Source organism: Alexandromys fortis, unplaced genomic scaffold, assembly GCF_014885135.2.
Source record: "Alexandromys fortis isolate MF-2015 unplaced genomic scaffold, M_Fortis_MF-2015_v1.1 scaffold_27, whole genome shotgun sequence".
Taxonomy (NCBI): Eukaryota; Metazoa; Chordata; class Mammalia; order Rodentia; family Cricetidae; genus Alexandromys; species Alexandromys fortis.
The window spans coordinates 7,685,674-7,702,953 of NW_026067952.1; the positions used below are offsets into that span (position 1 = coordinate 7,685,674).

Here is a 17,280-nt window from a genome sequence, read left to right on the forward strand (position 1 = left end):
TTATTCATCTCTGGCAACCACTGTATCCAAAGCTGTCGAAGTCAAACAAATTAGGGAAATAAACATGCGTGCCCGTGCAGACACACAAGATGACATTTACAGTTTGCCAACTCTTTGCTAATACCGAGCTCTGGATGCTTCCTCTTGCTCCCAACAGAATCCTCAAGTTACCTTCCATGGCCAAGCAGTGATCACAGATACGATCAAGTTCAAGTGGAGGAGAGGAATTATTAGCTTGTACTAATGTTTGGATATTTCCTTCTCAGTAGAACTAATGGATGTCAAGTGCTACAGCAACAACCCCAGAGAGCTTTTCACCTTCTGTGTCAGCAGCAAGAATAGTTGCAGATGTGTCTCGAGTATTTGCAGGGAAAGGACTAGGTCTTTCTGCAGTGCTCTTCATGGCTGGGCGTGATGGGCCAGAGAAGAGAACATTGTAGAGAAAGTATGGGATCCAAATTCTCAATCTGATGTTGATTGTCTGTGCCACCATAGACAGACAGTTAATACTTAGACTCTGCGATTTAGCTTCTGAAATAGGCATTTCTATGAATACAAGGTGGTTGTCTTATTAACTGTTCTGTTTTCTCTACATATGACCCCCATCTCCCTTCCCCATCCCTTATACTCCAAGCATCTGGCTTGAATCGTAAATCCAGGAAAGCTAACTCTGTGTAGGTTTAGTACAGCTGGCTGAATACTGGGTATTTTGGGAAGGGGGTACCAGACCAGCTGTAACACCGGGATATTTATAGCCCACATTTGCCTATGACCTTTCCAAACAAAGTTAGGCACCCAGAGTGACCACCTTTCCTTTGGAGCATTTGGAATGTTGGCAGGAGGATTTACGTGTGCCACTTGCATGGACTTTAGTGGGGAGGAGGAACTAGTACTGAGCAAAGGAATGCAGGAGACCAGCAGAGATTTTCTGGTCTTTGCTGAAAACAGAAGGCCCCACTTGGGTTACTGTAGCTCCAAGCCACATTTTAGACATGCTATGCATAGCGCTTCCCTAGGGACCAGGAGTCTAGTGTTACCAGAGTTCAGCGGCCTGGCCAGGAAAACCAACACCCCACTGCTAAAGGTTAAGAGTTTATCCAACTCATTTTTTAAAGAGCAGTTTTGGCTTTTCTTTAGGGTCTACAATGAGAGTGGAGACGAACTCTCTCAATTGGCCTCATCTACTAGGGTCTTGACTGTGGGGGTGTGTGAGAGCCAAACAGAAACACCAGAAACAAACACTTCTCAGAAAGTCAGCCATACCTCGCATAAGCCAAGTTTTCAATCACTTAATGTGACCATAGGTGTTAGGTTGAAAGTCCAGAAGTCCCAATCAGTTACTACCCAGAATTAGAATGTACTAAATTCCAGTAATGTTCTACCATGGCATGTCAGAGCAATGATCCCTCCATCTAGTCTTTCCTGTCTGATGTAGATGACCATCTGCCTCTTTTTCAGTATAACTGAGACAAATCTCCAGAACTCCCAATGGAAATTGCAAATAATGAAAGCTTATTTCCCCTCAAGGAAGCTAAGAGAACAAATGTGGCTTGGGAAAATATGGCTTTTATTTTACCATCAATATGATGACCACAAAGACAAAAGCAGAGAAGAGGCAGGGACTGCAGTCAGTGGTGTTATATGAGTTTTGTTTGTTTGTTTGGTTTGGGTTTTTTTTCCTCTATAGTCATACTTGATTCATTAATCTTAGATTGTTCAATTCAGTATTGAACATATTCTCTTTCCTGTTGATACCATTTTCTGTTAATTTTTTTTTTGGCCACTTTACCACCTCTGTTGACCTAGAAAGACTGTGGTGTGTCCAAGATAACAAAATATCTACGAGTACTTATATTAAAAGCTTTTGTTCTCAAATACTATTTTCTCTTCTTCCTCTCTGTCTCTCTCTTTCATGTGTGTATTACTATTCTCAAGAAGGTACAAGTGATCATCTATCAACTGACCCAAATTTCACTGCCTGCACTGATAATAACATGGGCTTGAGAACACACTTAGGGAAAGCTGCATTATTTGAATGTGTTGGTCTGCCCCTTTGTGAGTTCTCACAACATAAGAAAGACAAGCAACAGGCAAAGAAAAAGAACTGTATTCTATTTCAACTATAAATTCAGATACTTTGCCTAGTTACAATATAGGACACCACTGTATACTGAAAAATAATCAATCTGCCCAGTTTGACAAAATGAGCACCCAGGAGTCACATGCATTCTTTAAGCTCTAGAGGTAAGATGAGAGGCCGCCATATCCCATCCATCTCCAAGGACAGACTCAAGGTTTAAAGTGGAAGATACTGGGAGGCACATTTAGAGTAAGTAGAAACACCATTTGAGAACCAGCGATGCTTCCAATATTGTGATGTTGTTTATCAGGGCTAATGTCAAAAGCATTTCTTTAATTAGATGGAGCCAATATACTGTTGATCTTTCTGATCACTCTCTCCAATCTGTAGAAATAATTTGGGAGGTGTAGGAGAAGAGAGCTCCCAACAGTGTCAAGGTTGACAGGGATAACAACGGGGCCCAGGGGAGATGGGATTGTTCCTTCCAGCTGCATTCTGAACGTCACTACTGTCCATTTAGCACCCAAGAAGGGTACATGCCTCTAGAAGGACCACCCCAACAAACATGGTAGATATTCTAGTCTACATATGCTCTTCAGTTTGATTGACATCCCAAGAGTTTCTGACAAAGACAAGAGGCAAATAAAATCATCATGAATGGAAAAGACTTTCCTGATGGTTAGTAGAAAAGTAAACATATTACTCTGAAGTCAAAAGTGAGTTCCAGTCTCAATTCATATATAAATCGAAGCACAATAATAGCTTAAAATAACTTTTAAATTTAGTTAGGATAAAACCTAATGGGTAACATTGTGAGATTGTCATAGTTCTTCATCATTACTCCTTGGTCTTAGTCTCTCCCCACTCTGTTCTCCACCTGTTCTCTCCATGGCTCCTTTTACTGTGCTCCTTTGAATACTTCTTCTGATGGATATTAACAAAATGAGAGAAAATATGACGTTTTGTTTAGAAGGAAGAAGATTCTGCAAACTCTACAGATCAAGGACTGGTGTAACTGGGGTAAGGGGGAATGAAGAAACGACAAACACACACACACGTTTTCCTCCTTTTTAATTGTTGCTGCCTATTAAGCTATGGCATTCCTCGTCAGCAACGCAACTCTGCCACTAACAGCAACGGTTCAGCTGCAAGAGCCACAGCCGGAGGAAACTCTGCTCCTTCAGGCACCAACTCTTTCAAAGCTACAAAGGAAACTTATCTAAATCTCTGTCCCTCTAAAGAACTCAAGTTTCAAAGGTTAAGGTAGAATCTTGCTGCCCAGAGAGGCTGAATAGCAAGCAGCTCACCTAGCTCACCTCCTCGCATCTCCCAAAGAATTCTCCTGCTTCATCTCGCCCCTCCTTATATACCCTTCTCCTCCTGGCTCCTCCCTACAACTTCCTGCCATTTAGTTGCTGACTCAGCCTCCTGACTGTGGGGTTAACTGAGGAAGAAATGTTATTTTCCTCAGTGGTGTAGCTGCTGATACAGTTTGTTTTTCATGTTCCAGTGAATAAACCCTCACTCCTACAGAAAGGTTCAGGTTTGTTTCTTAATATTTTTTAGTGGTCAGCTTCATTGCATCTTCTATCTGGTTGTGATGAACTTACATATGCTTGTCTCATTTATGCCCATTTTTTTAATACTTTTTTCTACGTGTATAAGTGTTTTTCCAGAATGAATGTATATGTATTATGTACATACCTGGTGCCCATGGAGGCCAGAATAGGGCATCAGACCCACTGGAACTGGAGTTACAGATGGTTTTGAGCTTCTGTGTAAGTGCAAGGAACCGAATCTGGGTCCTTTGAAAGAGCAGCAAGCGCTCTTAACCAAGGAGTCTTCTCTCCACTTCTAATAATCTTTGATTATTCTAGATAAAATAAATAATTTTAGGGAAGTATATTTCCAGACATTGAGTCTTGTTTTCTTATATTTAATAGAAAAATACTTTAAAATATTTTTTTTCAATCTATTGTCATCTAAGAGAATGTCACATTTCTTCCGTGGAGCTGTTATAACTACCTGCGTTTTCTCCATTCATCTTGGTTCTCCCCAGTTGCTTTAAAATGTGTTTACATTTTCAGTAAAATTCTCAAACATCTTTTATAAGAACTTTCCCCAGGTATGTTATCTTAATAGGTTTGATTATCATTGGTTTTATTATTATATTATATTTCTTATTTCTGGATGGGATGATGTAAATGCATCTTGTGTTTCTTAACTATTATAAGCTGCATCCTCTAAGTAGTCAATGTTATCATCTTGTAATTATTTCTGTGTACTTTCACTATTGGTCAAATAATTAATGTTTTAAAAATAAATTATTCCTTTATTCTCTAATTGTCATGAGCCACCCAGGCTTTGCAATCTCTAGTTAGTTAGAGTAACTTGAAATAGACATTTTGCTTTAAAACACATATTTACATATTCTAAACTTCCTGGGCATGGTGGTTCACAACTTGTAATATTAGCACTTGAGGGCTGAGCAGACAGATTTGTATGAGTTTGAGGCCAGCTTGGGCTATTTAGTGTGACCCTAACTCAAATCAAAACACTAATTGTACTCAATAATTACATTAACAAAAAAAAATGTGGAAAGATCCATGGTCAAGTACTGGGCAGAGCTCTGGAAATCCTGCTAAAGACAGGGAGGAGGAATTGCAGAGTTGGGTGGAGGGTGGGAAAGGAGTGTTGTCAAGATCATGGTGGGGGAACCCACAGAGACAGCTGACCTGAGCTCCGGGAGCTCACCAACTCTGGACCAACAGCTAGGGAGCCTGCATAAGACTGACCATTGTGGAGTGTGACAGTTGTGTAGCTTGGTCTGTTTGTGGGGCTTCCAGTCATGAGATCAGGGCCTGTCTCTGGCAGGTGAGCTGGCTTTTTGGGAACCTATTTCCCATGCTGGGATGACTCTCCCAGCTTTGATATGGGGGAGGAGCTTGGTCCTGCCTCAACTTGAGAGGCCATGTTTATTCATGTCCATGGGAGGCCTGACCTTCCTGAATGGCTACGGACAAGGAGTAAATGGGGGAATGGGTAGATGGGAGTCAGGAGGAAAGAGGAGGAGAGGAGGGAGGGAAAACTGTGGTCAGTATGTAAAATAAATAAAGAAATGTAATTAACAAAGAAGTATATAGAAAGTTAGAAGGGAGATGAGGGGATGAAGAGAGTTTTAAGGAGAGGGATGGGGGACTATGACCAAGATACATTGTACACATGTATGGGATTTTCAAAGAATTATAAATAAGTAAGTAAATTAATACACAGCTCAAATTATTTTTAAAATTACTAAATTTTTCCTGTCTTTCGTTTTTACTCTCTCCCCAAACTCCAGTCTTGTTCTTTATCATGTACCTTGTTTATTCCGCCCCCCCCCCCTCCAGGCTGTGTCTAATTTTCAACTTTTCAGAAAACCCGATTGTATTCCTGTTGGTTATCCTTATACTTGAAATGTTTTATTAAGTTTTTCTCTTGCTATCACTTTCCTCCTCCTTCCATTAGGTTTATTTAACACACGGAGCTTTCACACTGAACACCAACCTGCAAATATCCATACATTCTTCTAATTTATACACCGACTCGCATAGAAAGCAATAGAGCATGAACACAGGGCCAGGAGTTTCCTATAAATTTGACTTTGAATCCCATTTGTCTTAGCAGCGTTTAACTCTTTGGTTATACTTTCTGATTCTTATTATGGTTTCTTCTCTGACCCCCAAGTGACATAGCCTTCTCTTTTCAGACATTATCATTTTTTAATATTTGTATTGATTTCTAACACAGCAACAAAATGATCTGGTAATACAATTTAAATAATGTCATCTTTTCATCCTTTGATATTTGTTGAGCCTCCAATGCTGACCTAGCTCAGAATTAGTTTTTTTAAATATATATGTATAAATAAAACATGTATTCTTGAGTCATTGGTTTCAATTGTCTCTATATGGCTTTTTAACTAAAATTTAAATATAATTTTAAAATATTTTATTAATTTTTTGAGAATTTTATACAAAGTATTTTGATTTTCACACTTCACTCCACATCATCCCAGATACACCTCTTCCTTCGCACTCACCCAAATTCCTGTTTTTATTTTTGTCTTGTTTTTCTTTAACACCCACTAAGTTCAATTTGTGCTGCCTAAATACTATTGGTTGCAGTGCCTGCTTGAGCATAGGTGATCACCAGGAGCAGTCACACCCTTAGAGAAGGTGAGGAAGCTCCTAGCAGCTATGCATGTCAAGAGCTCCTTAGTTAGGGGCGGGACTTTGTTCTCACTTCCCCGGTCCATGCTGGGATTTTCTCTGGCTTGACCTCACACAGTTCTTGTGCAAGCTGTCACAATTCCTCCAAGTTCATATGTGCACCTGACATATTAGACCCAGAAAAGAGTTTTCTTTCAGTCAGCCCCACCTCTGTCTCTCATACTTCCTCCTCCAAGTTCTGGGGAGATCTCTGGCTTTGGGGTAATGGGTGTGATATGGCATTCCGCCTAGGGTTAAGCATTCCCATAGTCTCTTATTTTCTGCATCTTGACCAGTTGAGGGCTCTATGTCAACTGCCATCTACTGTGAGAAGCTTCTCTGATGAGGGTTAAGACATACTAATCTCAGTGCAGCCATAAATCATTAGTACTCATTAAATACTGTGTCCATTTATCAGAAGAGTAATAGTGGATTTTCCTCTAGAGCCCATGGCCGATCCAACCACAAGTTTTATTCCCATAATAGTGCCGTGTATGAGTTTCATCTTGTCAAGCCAGCCTTAGAGTCAATTAGAAAATCTTTTCTTGCTCCAATAACATTCAAGCTACTATTGAACTAGTAGGTGTATCTTTCCAGGACAGTCATTGTTGTATCTAATATGTTTCAAAGCTGAGTAAAATATTGTTTTTATTTAATATCTGATGGTATATAATTCAGGAGGCTTTCATCCATATTCATCCATCCATCCATCCATCCATCCATCCATCCATCCATCCATTCATTCATCCATCCTCTGCTTTCTTCCTTCTATGACACATAATGTAGACATGGGGTTAATTTTATTTTAATTGTTTTGTTTCTACCTCTTCATTCTTATTTTCTCTATTTTTGTTTCATTACTATTGTTTTACACTACTTATTTGAACACTTGAGTCATATTCCTTCAGTTTTATCTAACACTACACACCAGTGTGACTTTGATGGTAGAGTAATTTCAGCTGGTATCATTAACTTTGTGGCATGCTCATTTTTGTTATTTACCTTTTCCCCTCTTCCTTAGAAGAATTATTCAGATCCTTTTCATGCAAATTTATTTACTAATAAGACTCAATGACTGTTTAAACCATAGGGTCACCGGTAAATATCTTACATGACTTTGGGTAAATTTCTTTGAAAACAGTTAGGAATGAAGTTTGCTGAACAAGCCAGTCTTCTGAATATTTCCCTTATATATTCCCAGATAATTTTAATCTAGCAATGGAATCTTGCACCCCCATAACAAGGCCCTCCAAGTCTTTGTCTCTGATTATCTCTTTATACCAGATGAGTTCTTTCAAGGCTCTCTTTGCACTGAAGATCTGACCATCTCTTTGGGTCAGTTTGCAATTATTTCTCCCTCTTGATTCTTTCCTGGTTGTTATAGTTGAACATGATCTTCCTCTTATCTCAGATTATAATTAATCACTCAGGTCTTTACTGGCTGACCTATTGTATAGTTTTGACTTGGTAACTTTTCATCTTCTTAATCATACAATAAAATGGGAAGTATAGAAGATGGCACATTACAGACCTCCAGATATTTGGTGAGTTAGACTCAATTGCATTCAGATTCTAAAAGAGAAAATCTTTGTTCCTAAGTGGGAACAAATTCCCCACAATGGACTGCCTGTAATATAGGCCCCGATCTTTTGTCAATTTTTGGGAGTTAAATTGGATTAATACAAAATTGTTCCTCGCACAAGTGGAAACGGTTGCTAATAATAATAGAATTACTGGTCAAAGAGAAATTGATGCCACCTTTTCCACATTAGCATTCTGCCTCCTCCTTTGCCATCTTCTGGGTTTTGGAAACTCCCCTGTGTCTCTGCTTTCTCTACCAGTAAGCCTTCCCCAGAGACAGTCAATTCTGAGGGCAATTTTCCAAGACCATTTGCAAAATTGGCTAGAGCTTCAGCTCTAACAAGAAAGGGCATTTATTCTGGAATCTCAAAATGGAGTCTGAAAAAGACATTGCTAACGTGGTTTCATAAATAGATCCTATATGCACCAGCCTTATTTCTTCACATATAAATGTTAAATCTAATATGTGCAGTGGAAAGAACATGTGTTTGTACATGTGTATATGTACACTCTGAGCTGAGTGTTGTTGCACTCCTTTCTGCACATATTTTGACACATTTATATATAAACTATGTTTACATTCAGTGGCATGTTCTCACAGACACATCTGTAGAAGCAGTTATTTGTATTCTCTTGCCAGATCACGTGCCCAGATCAAACTCCTCTGCATTCTATAACCTTGTAGTCAGTGCAACTGAGTTTTTAACTATACAATTAAAACATTTAGAAGTATTATTCTGCATATGTATATATTAAACTTAACATTAATATATTATATTTCATTTCTCAATTAAGAATTTTAAGAGTCTATTTTTATAATATGTTCATGTATATGTGCCTGCATGTATATATGTGTACCATATACCCACCTAATACTCAAAAAGGCCCGAAGAGGGTTTTTTGAGCCTCTGCAATGGAATTCCAGTTAGTTGTCACGTATGTGTTGGAAACTTGTGTAGTAGGAGACCACTTGTTCATTTCTGGTTGCTCAACTCTGAAATAATCACAAAGAAACTATATTATTTGTAATACTGTTTGGCTAATATCTTAAGTGTATTTCTGGCTAACTCATATCCTAAACTAATCCATCTCCATTAATCTGTGTTTATAAGGCTGTGGCTTGCCAGATAAAGTTCTGGTGTCTGTCTCTGGTGGGGCCACATGGCTTCTCTCTGACTCTGCCTTCTTCCTCCCAGCATTCAGTTTAGTTTTCTTACTTAGTTAAGTTCTGCCTTGCTATAGGTCCAAAGCAGCTTCTTTATTAATCAATGGTAATTATAGCATACAGAGAGAAATCCCACATCAGACTTGGTCTTCTGCAAAGGCAGCAAGTGCTCTTAGGCTCTTCAGCCTCTGTGATCAACAACTTTTGACAAGGCTTGGTTACTTTGATATACTGAAAACTAAGCCAGTTTAGTCTGGGTCTGGAAGAATATTATCTTCATTCTAAGACTTTAATGGTTATGCTTAGAATTGAGTTGAACTCATTTGAAGGATTGACCAGGTCCTGCTTAGGCCAAAGTGAGGCATGTTAGAAAGTAAGAAGAAAAACAGAAAACCCCGAGATTTCAAGTGGAAACTCATCTGTCTTGGACAAGGAAGGCATATGATCTCTCTGTTTTCTGAGAAACAAAAGAATATATATTCTTTCTTGCTGCATCTGTGCCCTGGTGAATCCATGAGAAATCTATGCTGACTCTGTCCTAGGCATAAATAGCAAATATTTGACACAGTATTTCCCAATCTTGGTTTAATAGTATATGCCTTCCACCAAGGATATCACCCCATTTTTCTCTTTGCTTAAAGGTTTATTTTATTATCTTATTTTTATAATTTTTAAAACAATCTTATTTTACATACCAATTTCAGTTCCCTCTCCTTTCCTGCTAGGATCCTTGCACCCCTCCCATGAGGATTCAACAAAATCTGTCACATCACTTGAGGCAGGACCAAGGCCCTCCCCTGTATCTAGGCTGAGCAAGGTATCACTCCACAGGGAATGGGCTCCAAAAAGCCAGTTCATGCACTAAAGCCAGCTGGACTGTGACTGAAACAGCATGGGATAAAACCGGACTCTCTGATCACGGCGAACAATGAGGACTGATGAGAAGCCAAGATCAATGACAAGGGGTTTTGATCCTACTTCATGTTCTGGCTTGGTGGGAGCCTAGCCAGTTTGGACGTTCACCTTCCTAGACATGGACGGAGGGGGGAGGACCTTGGACTTTCCACAGGGCAGGGAACCATGACTGCTCTTTGGATAGGAGAGGGAGGGTGAGAGGAGTGGGGGGAGGGGGAGAAGAGAGGGGGAGGGGGAGAAGATTGGGGGGAGGGGGAGGGAAATGGGAGGCTGGGAGGAGGCGGAAACTTTTTTTTCTTATTCTCAATAAAAAAAAATAAAAAAAAAAAGATAAATACTATCAGTGGCCCCCAAAACCGCTTAAGTCACACAACTGTCACCCACATTCAGCAGGCCTAGTTCGGTCATATGTAGGTTCCCCAACTGTCAGTCTGGAGTCAGTGAGCTCCCACCTGCTCAGGTCAGCTGATTCTGTGGGTTTCCCCATCATGGTCTTGACCCCTTTGCTCATATTATTGCTCCTTCCTCTTTATGACTGGGCTCCAGGAACTCGGCCCAGTGCTTAGATGTCAACATATAGAAGCATGCAAATAGAGCCATATCTATCCCCATGCACAAAACTCAAGTCCAAATGAATCAAAGACCTCAACATGAATCCAGCCACACTTTTATGTCTCCCCTGACCCTGTGCTCTTGAACCAGGATTGCTGAAGGGCTCCTGACACAGTAGAGGCTCCACTCCCAGCACGGCCCACTTATTGCTTCTCCTTATTTGGCTTCAGTGATGCTGCCCCTTCCTATAAGTACTGCTGGACCACCTCAAAATCTATCCACTAGGGCTAAAATGTGGGTTTCACTGAAGTGGGATTTTTTGTTATGCACTGTAAAAAAATATTAAAATAAGAACAAATGTAGCTATGTTTGGCCTAGGTCTGAAAGTATATGTTAGATTAGAAAACTCTGCCTATAGCTCTGTTTAGAAACAGAGGGACTTTCCCCAGGAGCTGTACATTTATCAATAAAGAATTCTGAGTAACTGGTTTGTAAGGACTGCTCCTAGGGAAAAGATGCTAAGAGCCCGAGAACATATTCAAGGATGACCTAGTAGTGGCAAATCTCCAGACATTGGTGCTGCCCACCCTGGCAAGATTCCCATTGAGGAATGGGTTGAGAGTTTGTGAAAACTTGGGTTTCTGGGTAGTCAAAAACAAAATAACAATTTCTCAGAACAGGGATTCAAATTCTACAAGAATAAAAGATTTGCCTGGAGAACAGAGTCTGAGGTAATTCGCCAGGTAGGGCTAGCATGGTGGACTGTTGACTCATGGAACTCACTCAAAAGACTGGAGGAAGATAATATTCTGAAACAAGTAGTCTGTGTTAGCAATACTATTCCATCTGGTCCAAGACAAAATTGAGCCAACTCTATAGGAAGACACATCAATGTATTTTCATTTTCTTAGAATAGTGAGCCTTGCATCGCGTCGGTTCTAGAAGAATTCATACCAACTGCACAGCAACACTCTTTCTGCAAAATCTTGAAGACTACATGCTAATATCCTCAAAGTGCAGAACCCAGTGGTTTCTATATTCAACCAGTTCTGTTAGCTCCTACCAGTTTAGCTTTGTATTAAACAGAATCTTTGTCTAAACTGCTGAGAGTTTTATAATAAAGTTAATTTGCTTATTTTCTTCTATAAGAAAATAAGGAGCCTGCATTAGAGGGAGGTAAGATGAACTTTCCTCTGCACATTCTTTCTCTAGCCCCAACACCCTCACCCACACTTTCACCTTGTACAATGGTCATAAAGTCAAAGAGTCCCAAACCACCATGAAAAAGATCGTTCATTTCCTATCAAACCCAGAATTCTATTGACACTCAGATCCTTAGCCTCATCCCTGAATTACTACCTTTGAACTAAGGACTTTTTAGACAACCTGGAGGTTTCCTGGGGTTTTTCATTCCTTTTTTAAAAATATCGATTTTGTAATTTTAAACTAGGTTCGTGTCTGTGATCTTTGCTCAGGATCTGTAAAAAAATCTTTTATTTCTCACAAGTTTGACAGCAGCTGAGTATTGGAAATACAGAGGGATCAGGGCAGAAGGCCTGGAGGAAAGTTAGCCCGAAGTTTATATCAGAAGATAAGGTTCAAATATTGAAAGTGTTACAGGGCACAGGAACCAGATGGAACTAGGCTGTCTGTACTCAGTAGAAACTACAGAAAAAAGGAATTGCAGAGTAGGAGGTAAAGCGTTCATCCCACATGCTCTCTTTTCTTCCTGGCTTACAAGATGTTTCACCATCCCTGCCTCTCCAGACATAATAATAAAAGGGGGTGATGTGTAGGGCTGGGATTGTAGCTGCGTTGGTAGAATGCTTGCCTAACATGTATGAAATCCAGTTTTTGATCCTCAGCGCTGCATAAAAACCTGGTATGGTTGCCTGTGATCCCAGAAATTAGGAGTTAGACACAGGAAGGTCAGAAGTTGATGATCATCCTCCGCTACATTGTGAATTTGAGGCCAGCCTTGTCTACAAGAGACCATGAGACCAGGTCTCAAGAAATCTATAGGAATATGTCACAGCAGCAGTGTAAATGTCATTTATATTTGACTTTGAAATATATTCCTGCATGAAAATATGAATATGTTAATTAAACTAAGAATATAATTGACAATCAAGAAAGTCACAGTGAAATTTCATTGTCCTCTTGAATCTCTATTCTTGCTCTTATTTAAAAAAAACAGAAGCAAACAATAACAACAACTAATGCAAGCTAGCAAATAGTACTAAGAAAATCACTCCTCCAAATTCTATTCCTGTCTTTGTATTGGTATTGGTAGTTATCATGGCTGATGCTTCTTTCATATTCCCTAAATACTGACTTTTCCTACCATAGCCTTGGCCTCAAATATGGAAGTGAGGTCAGATTTGTCCCCAACTCCATAGGGCAGATTGCAAGCATTAAAAACACTTTGTTCATTGAAACAGTCTTCAATCAATAACAAGTGGGAATTTTGGAAAAAGTAGTCACTTTTGATGCATGCCTTGACCATCAGCCCCATGTTCTACCATAGATGTGTGCTCTCACTTCCTGGCCTTCCCTGTACTTCCTGGTATCATGTTCCAACTAAGCTATGACATACACAGCCTTCTCTCAGTGTCTATTCTGCAAGATTCAGTCTGAGGCTTTGCCTATATTGGCTTGTTGGTAGCGTCAAAGAAGACTCAGAGTCTATTGATATAGATGGAGTTGACACATCCTCCTACACATCCTCCTAAGACCTAAATGGCCGCTGGAGCTGCTAGCTCTTCTTCAAATGTAGGAAGAAATAGGAATGCATTATTATAATAATATGCAATATGCATACAGAAAAGATAAGTATGATATTTATTGCTGATTAGAAGTCCTATATGCTATATTTAGATAGACACACATGAAGGCACACAGTATTTCTCCTTAACTAGTTTGTATTGGTGGTTTTAAAAGATGAGATTAAATGCGATGATTAACTCAAGGAGTTAGGGCAAATGGAAGCTAGAGGTTAGCAACTGGAAAGCTGAGTTCAGAATCATGCTCAGAACTGTGTGTCTTGAAGGACTTGACAACTGCAAGAGGTAATAGATATGAAAATTTGGATGTAAGATTACTGAAGAATAAAACATAGAGGTATATATGTTTTCTTTAATGCCTAGAAAACCCAAGAAACTGTTTTACAATCATATGTATTACATGTGTGAATGTATATCATCCATAATAATCTTAGACAGTTATATTTTTGGCTCAATTTTTGCTTTTCTTCAAAATACCTTCATTTTTCATTTGCAACTTCCTTATTTAGGGCGAGTTCCTCCTCTCTTCTCCATTGTGTAAATGTTTCCCCAATTCAGACCTTTTCGTTTGTTTCCATAGTTACCAAGAGTGTACACATATACACCCTCACCCCCACCACAGACACAAACACGATGATTTTTGACCATATTGAACTGAACATCTTGATCCTAGTTTTTCTTCACCACACTTTAAGGAAAAACATATTAAGTAGACCATGGTCTCTCTTTAAGTAAATTCTAATATTTAAAATTTAGTTCAATCTTTCCTTTAAGTATGTCAGGCCATAAGCTTAAATAGTTATTACTAAAGAAGGTTTTTGGAAGATATATCAATCATCAAAGTTAATAAATTACAAAGTAGATCTGTTCTAAAAGCTGGTAATTGGAATTCTCTAAATTAATAAGCTATTTTAGTTGAAATAACTCTATGCCCAAAGGACAAAATAAATATGAATTTCAATAACCAGTGTAGATAAAGATCATAAATCTTCTGCAATTTCTTCTGGGAATGAATATTTTTGTCAGATTTAATGTGTTTTACTCTTGCTATTATAATTCGAAGTTCAAAATACAACTCTTCCCAATAATGTAGGAGTGCTCCAAATTTATTGAGGAGAGACATGGGCCATCTTATGGTTTGGGTAAGACAGACATTGTTTATGGATGCCTCCCTCTATCACACAAGAAAGGGCCATGCAATGGGAACTAACTAACTGATGATGAGTGGAAGAAATCTTTAAGACAGGAACGGAAGCCTTCAGCCAGCTATGGATCCGTTCTCAGAGCTAGTGTCTAAGTTGCTCAGTGCCATTCCCTATTCCAAACTCTTAAACCCCATTCATTAAAAAGTGTTGAAATAATACACTCAATTCCCTTGAGTGAAATCACTCTTTTTTATGTTAAGATTCTTATTGTTTTTTATTGAGCTATCTTCCTCTGCTTCCTTCCTCCCTCCCTTCTCCCACTCTACCCTCCCCCATGACCCATACACTCTCAATTTATTTAGGAGATATTGTCTTTTTCTCCTTCCTACGTAGATCCTCTTAGGGTCTTCTTTGTTGTTCAGGTTCTCTGGGGTTGTGGACTATAAGCTGTTTTTCTTTGCTTTATGTCTAAAAGCCACTAATGAGTGAGTACATATTATATTCGTCTTTATGGGTCTGGGTTACCTCATTCAATAAGTCTTTTCTAGATCTATCCATTTGCCTGCAAATTTCAAAATGTCATTACTTTTTACCCCTGTGTAGTACTCCGCTGTGTAACTCTAGAAATCACTCTTGGATTGGCAATAGATAAATAAAGTATATCCCCAATTAATAAAATGTGAGAAATCTACAGTACAATAATACAATATTATATTATATTATACTATATATTATATTATATTAATCATGTGCAAACTATCCTTGGGTAGAGGGTCAAAATGAGTCTACAATAATAGTTTTCTGCCGGGTGGTGGTGGCGCACACCTTTATTCCCAGCACTCAGGAGGCAGAGGCAGGCAGATCTCTGTGAGTTCGAGGCCAGCCTGGTCTACAAGAGCTAGTTTCAGGACAGGAACCAAAAAGCTATGGAGAAACCCTGTCTCGAAAAATCCTCCCCCCCCAATAATACTAATAGTTTCTATCTTTTAGCCTTTTCCTGTTTTCCTTGTGTTATTGTTTGACCTTTTCCCCAAGACTCCTACTAAAATTTAATCAGCATTGTGACAGTATGAAAAGGTGGGGGCTTTCTGGGGATGGCTACGAGGACACAGCCCTCAAGCCTTGACTGCTTCTGTCATTCAGAGAGGGTTCTTGATAAAAAAAAAAAAAAGGCCAGTTCTGCCTCCTCCTCTCTCTCCTCTTTGCTAAGGTGCTTTCTGCTATTTCATGCACACTATACAGGCTTCAGGATGCTGACTCTTTCACGGACCTTTCTAGAGCTTCCCAGACTCTAAATCAGTGGTTGTCAACTTGTCTAAGGCAAGTTCTTGTACTGTTCTTTATGTTATGGTGACTCCCCCAACCATACAATTATTTTCTTTGCTATTTCATAAATGTAATTTTGTTACTGTTATAAATAGTAATGTAACTATCCGATAGACAAACTATCTGCTATTTGACCCCTGTGAAAGGGTCATTCAGCCACCAATGGGGTTGTGACCCACAGGTTGAGAACCCAAGCCCAAGTGCTATGAACCAATGCAGAGCCTGCCTGCTCATTATTATTTACCTGGCCCATAAGTTTCTGTTTCAGAAACACAGGCATGGAGTAAGTTAAGATATCTACAGAATAAAGCCATCACTGTAAGACAAAAAAAAAAAAAAAAAAAAAAAAACCCACAGAAACAATGCTAACAGAGTTCAAATGTGATTAAATTAGCAGATTTCTTTAAATTGCCAAGATAGCATGCTGTTTGTAAAACCATCCATAGAAAAACAAGCATGGTTTTCGAAAGAAAGTGGCTTTCATTAAATCAACTGTATCCTTTAAAGTGCGGAATTCTCTAACTACCCAGGCGGTGTATTTCTTTGGGTGAGGCTGTGGAAAAGGTGAATGGCACTTTACCCACCAAATAAATTCCTACAATAGGAAGATTTTGGAGTGTACAATTTTCTAAATACAGCAATGATACAAAATGATTTATGTCAGCTAAATGGCCCAGTTTACTCTAATTTCACGTTTATAGGGTAAGATGCCATTTTCCTGTTAATGAGCGTACAGAACTCTCAACTGAAAGTTTTAATCATAACTAGAACAACTTATTTAGATATCATTCCTGCTGGGTATAATTGATCTCATTTGGTTCTCCAAAATAGCATTTTATAAGTTTGTCTTTAAAAGCGATGCAGAAGGATGGCAGGATTTATTGTTTGGAAGAATTAAAACGCCAGAGAGATGATTTGGTACTGTATCCCAAAGAGGCTCGTTTGTTCTCTTGGTGACCAAAGTGTGTGGACAGATCAGCCCTGCCCCTGCTCGCTCACCACTTCTCCTTAAGCAAGAGAACTCATTGATATCCAAATCTTCAACGTTTGCAAGTTAGCCAAGAAACAGAAGCAGTGGAAATGTGCAGTTAGCTCTTCTTATATTCATTCTCATTGTTTGCCTGCACAAGCAGGACCCCCGGTGCCCAGAGGAGGCTCTGAGGACCTAGTTTAGGTCTCTGAGATCACCAAAGCTTTCATGAGATCCACAGTGATGGATCACAGCTCCCATCAGGGAAGGATGTAAACAGGTTCTGACATATTCCTTCTTCATTTCCAGATAAGGGACAGTGTAGGAGTGACTTCTTCTTCATCTCAGACAGGAATCAGGGTCTTCTCGTTCACCACTCATTCTTGTTTGAAAGCAAATGGAAATCTTTCACCAACAATGGTATATTATGTGTGTCTACCTTCCAATCTTCACCCTATTTGAATCTACAAGGAACCACATGGAAAACAGTCAACAAAATCCCACAGGAAGCAT

General features: G+C 39.2%; 1 long non-coding RNA gene across 7 annotated transcripts in view; it reads right to left on the reverse strand.

The window, feature by feature from the left end:
- Positions 1–3,811: 3,811 nt before the first annotated feature.
- LOC126507024 (uncharacterized) overlaps positions 3,812–17,280 on the reverse strand; it is a 42,854-nt gene continuing 29,385 nt past the window's right edge. For all 7 annotated transcript variants that reach the window (XR_007593397.1, XR_007593399.1, XR_007593398.1 and 4 more), the window contains 2 exons: positions 8,781–17,231; positions 3,812–3,953 (listed from right to left, as the gene is read on the reverse strand). This is a non-coding gene — a long non-coding RNA (uncharacterized lncRNA). The remainder of the gene's footprint in view (positions 3,954–8,780; positions 17,232–17,280) is intronic.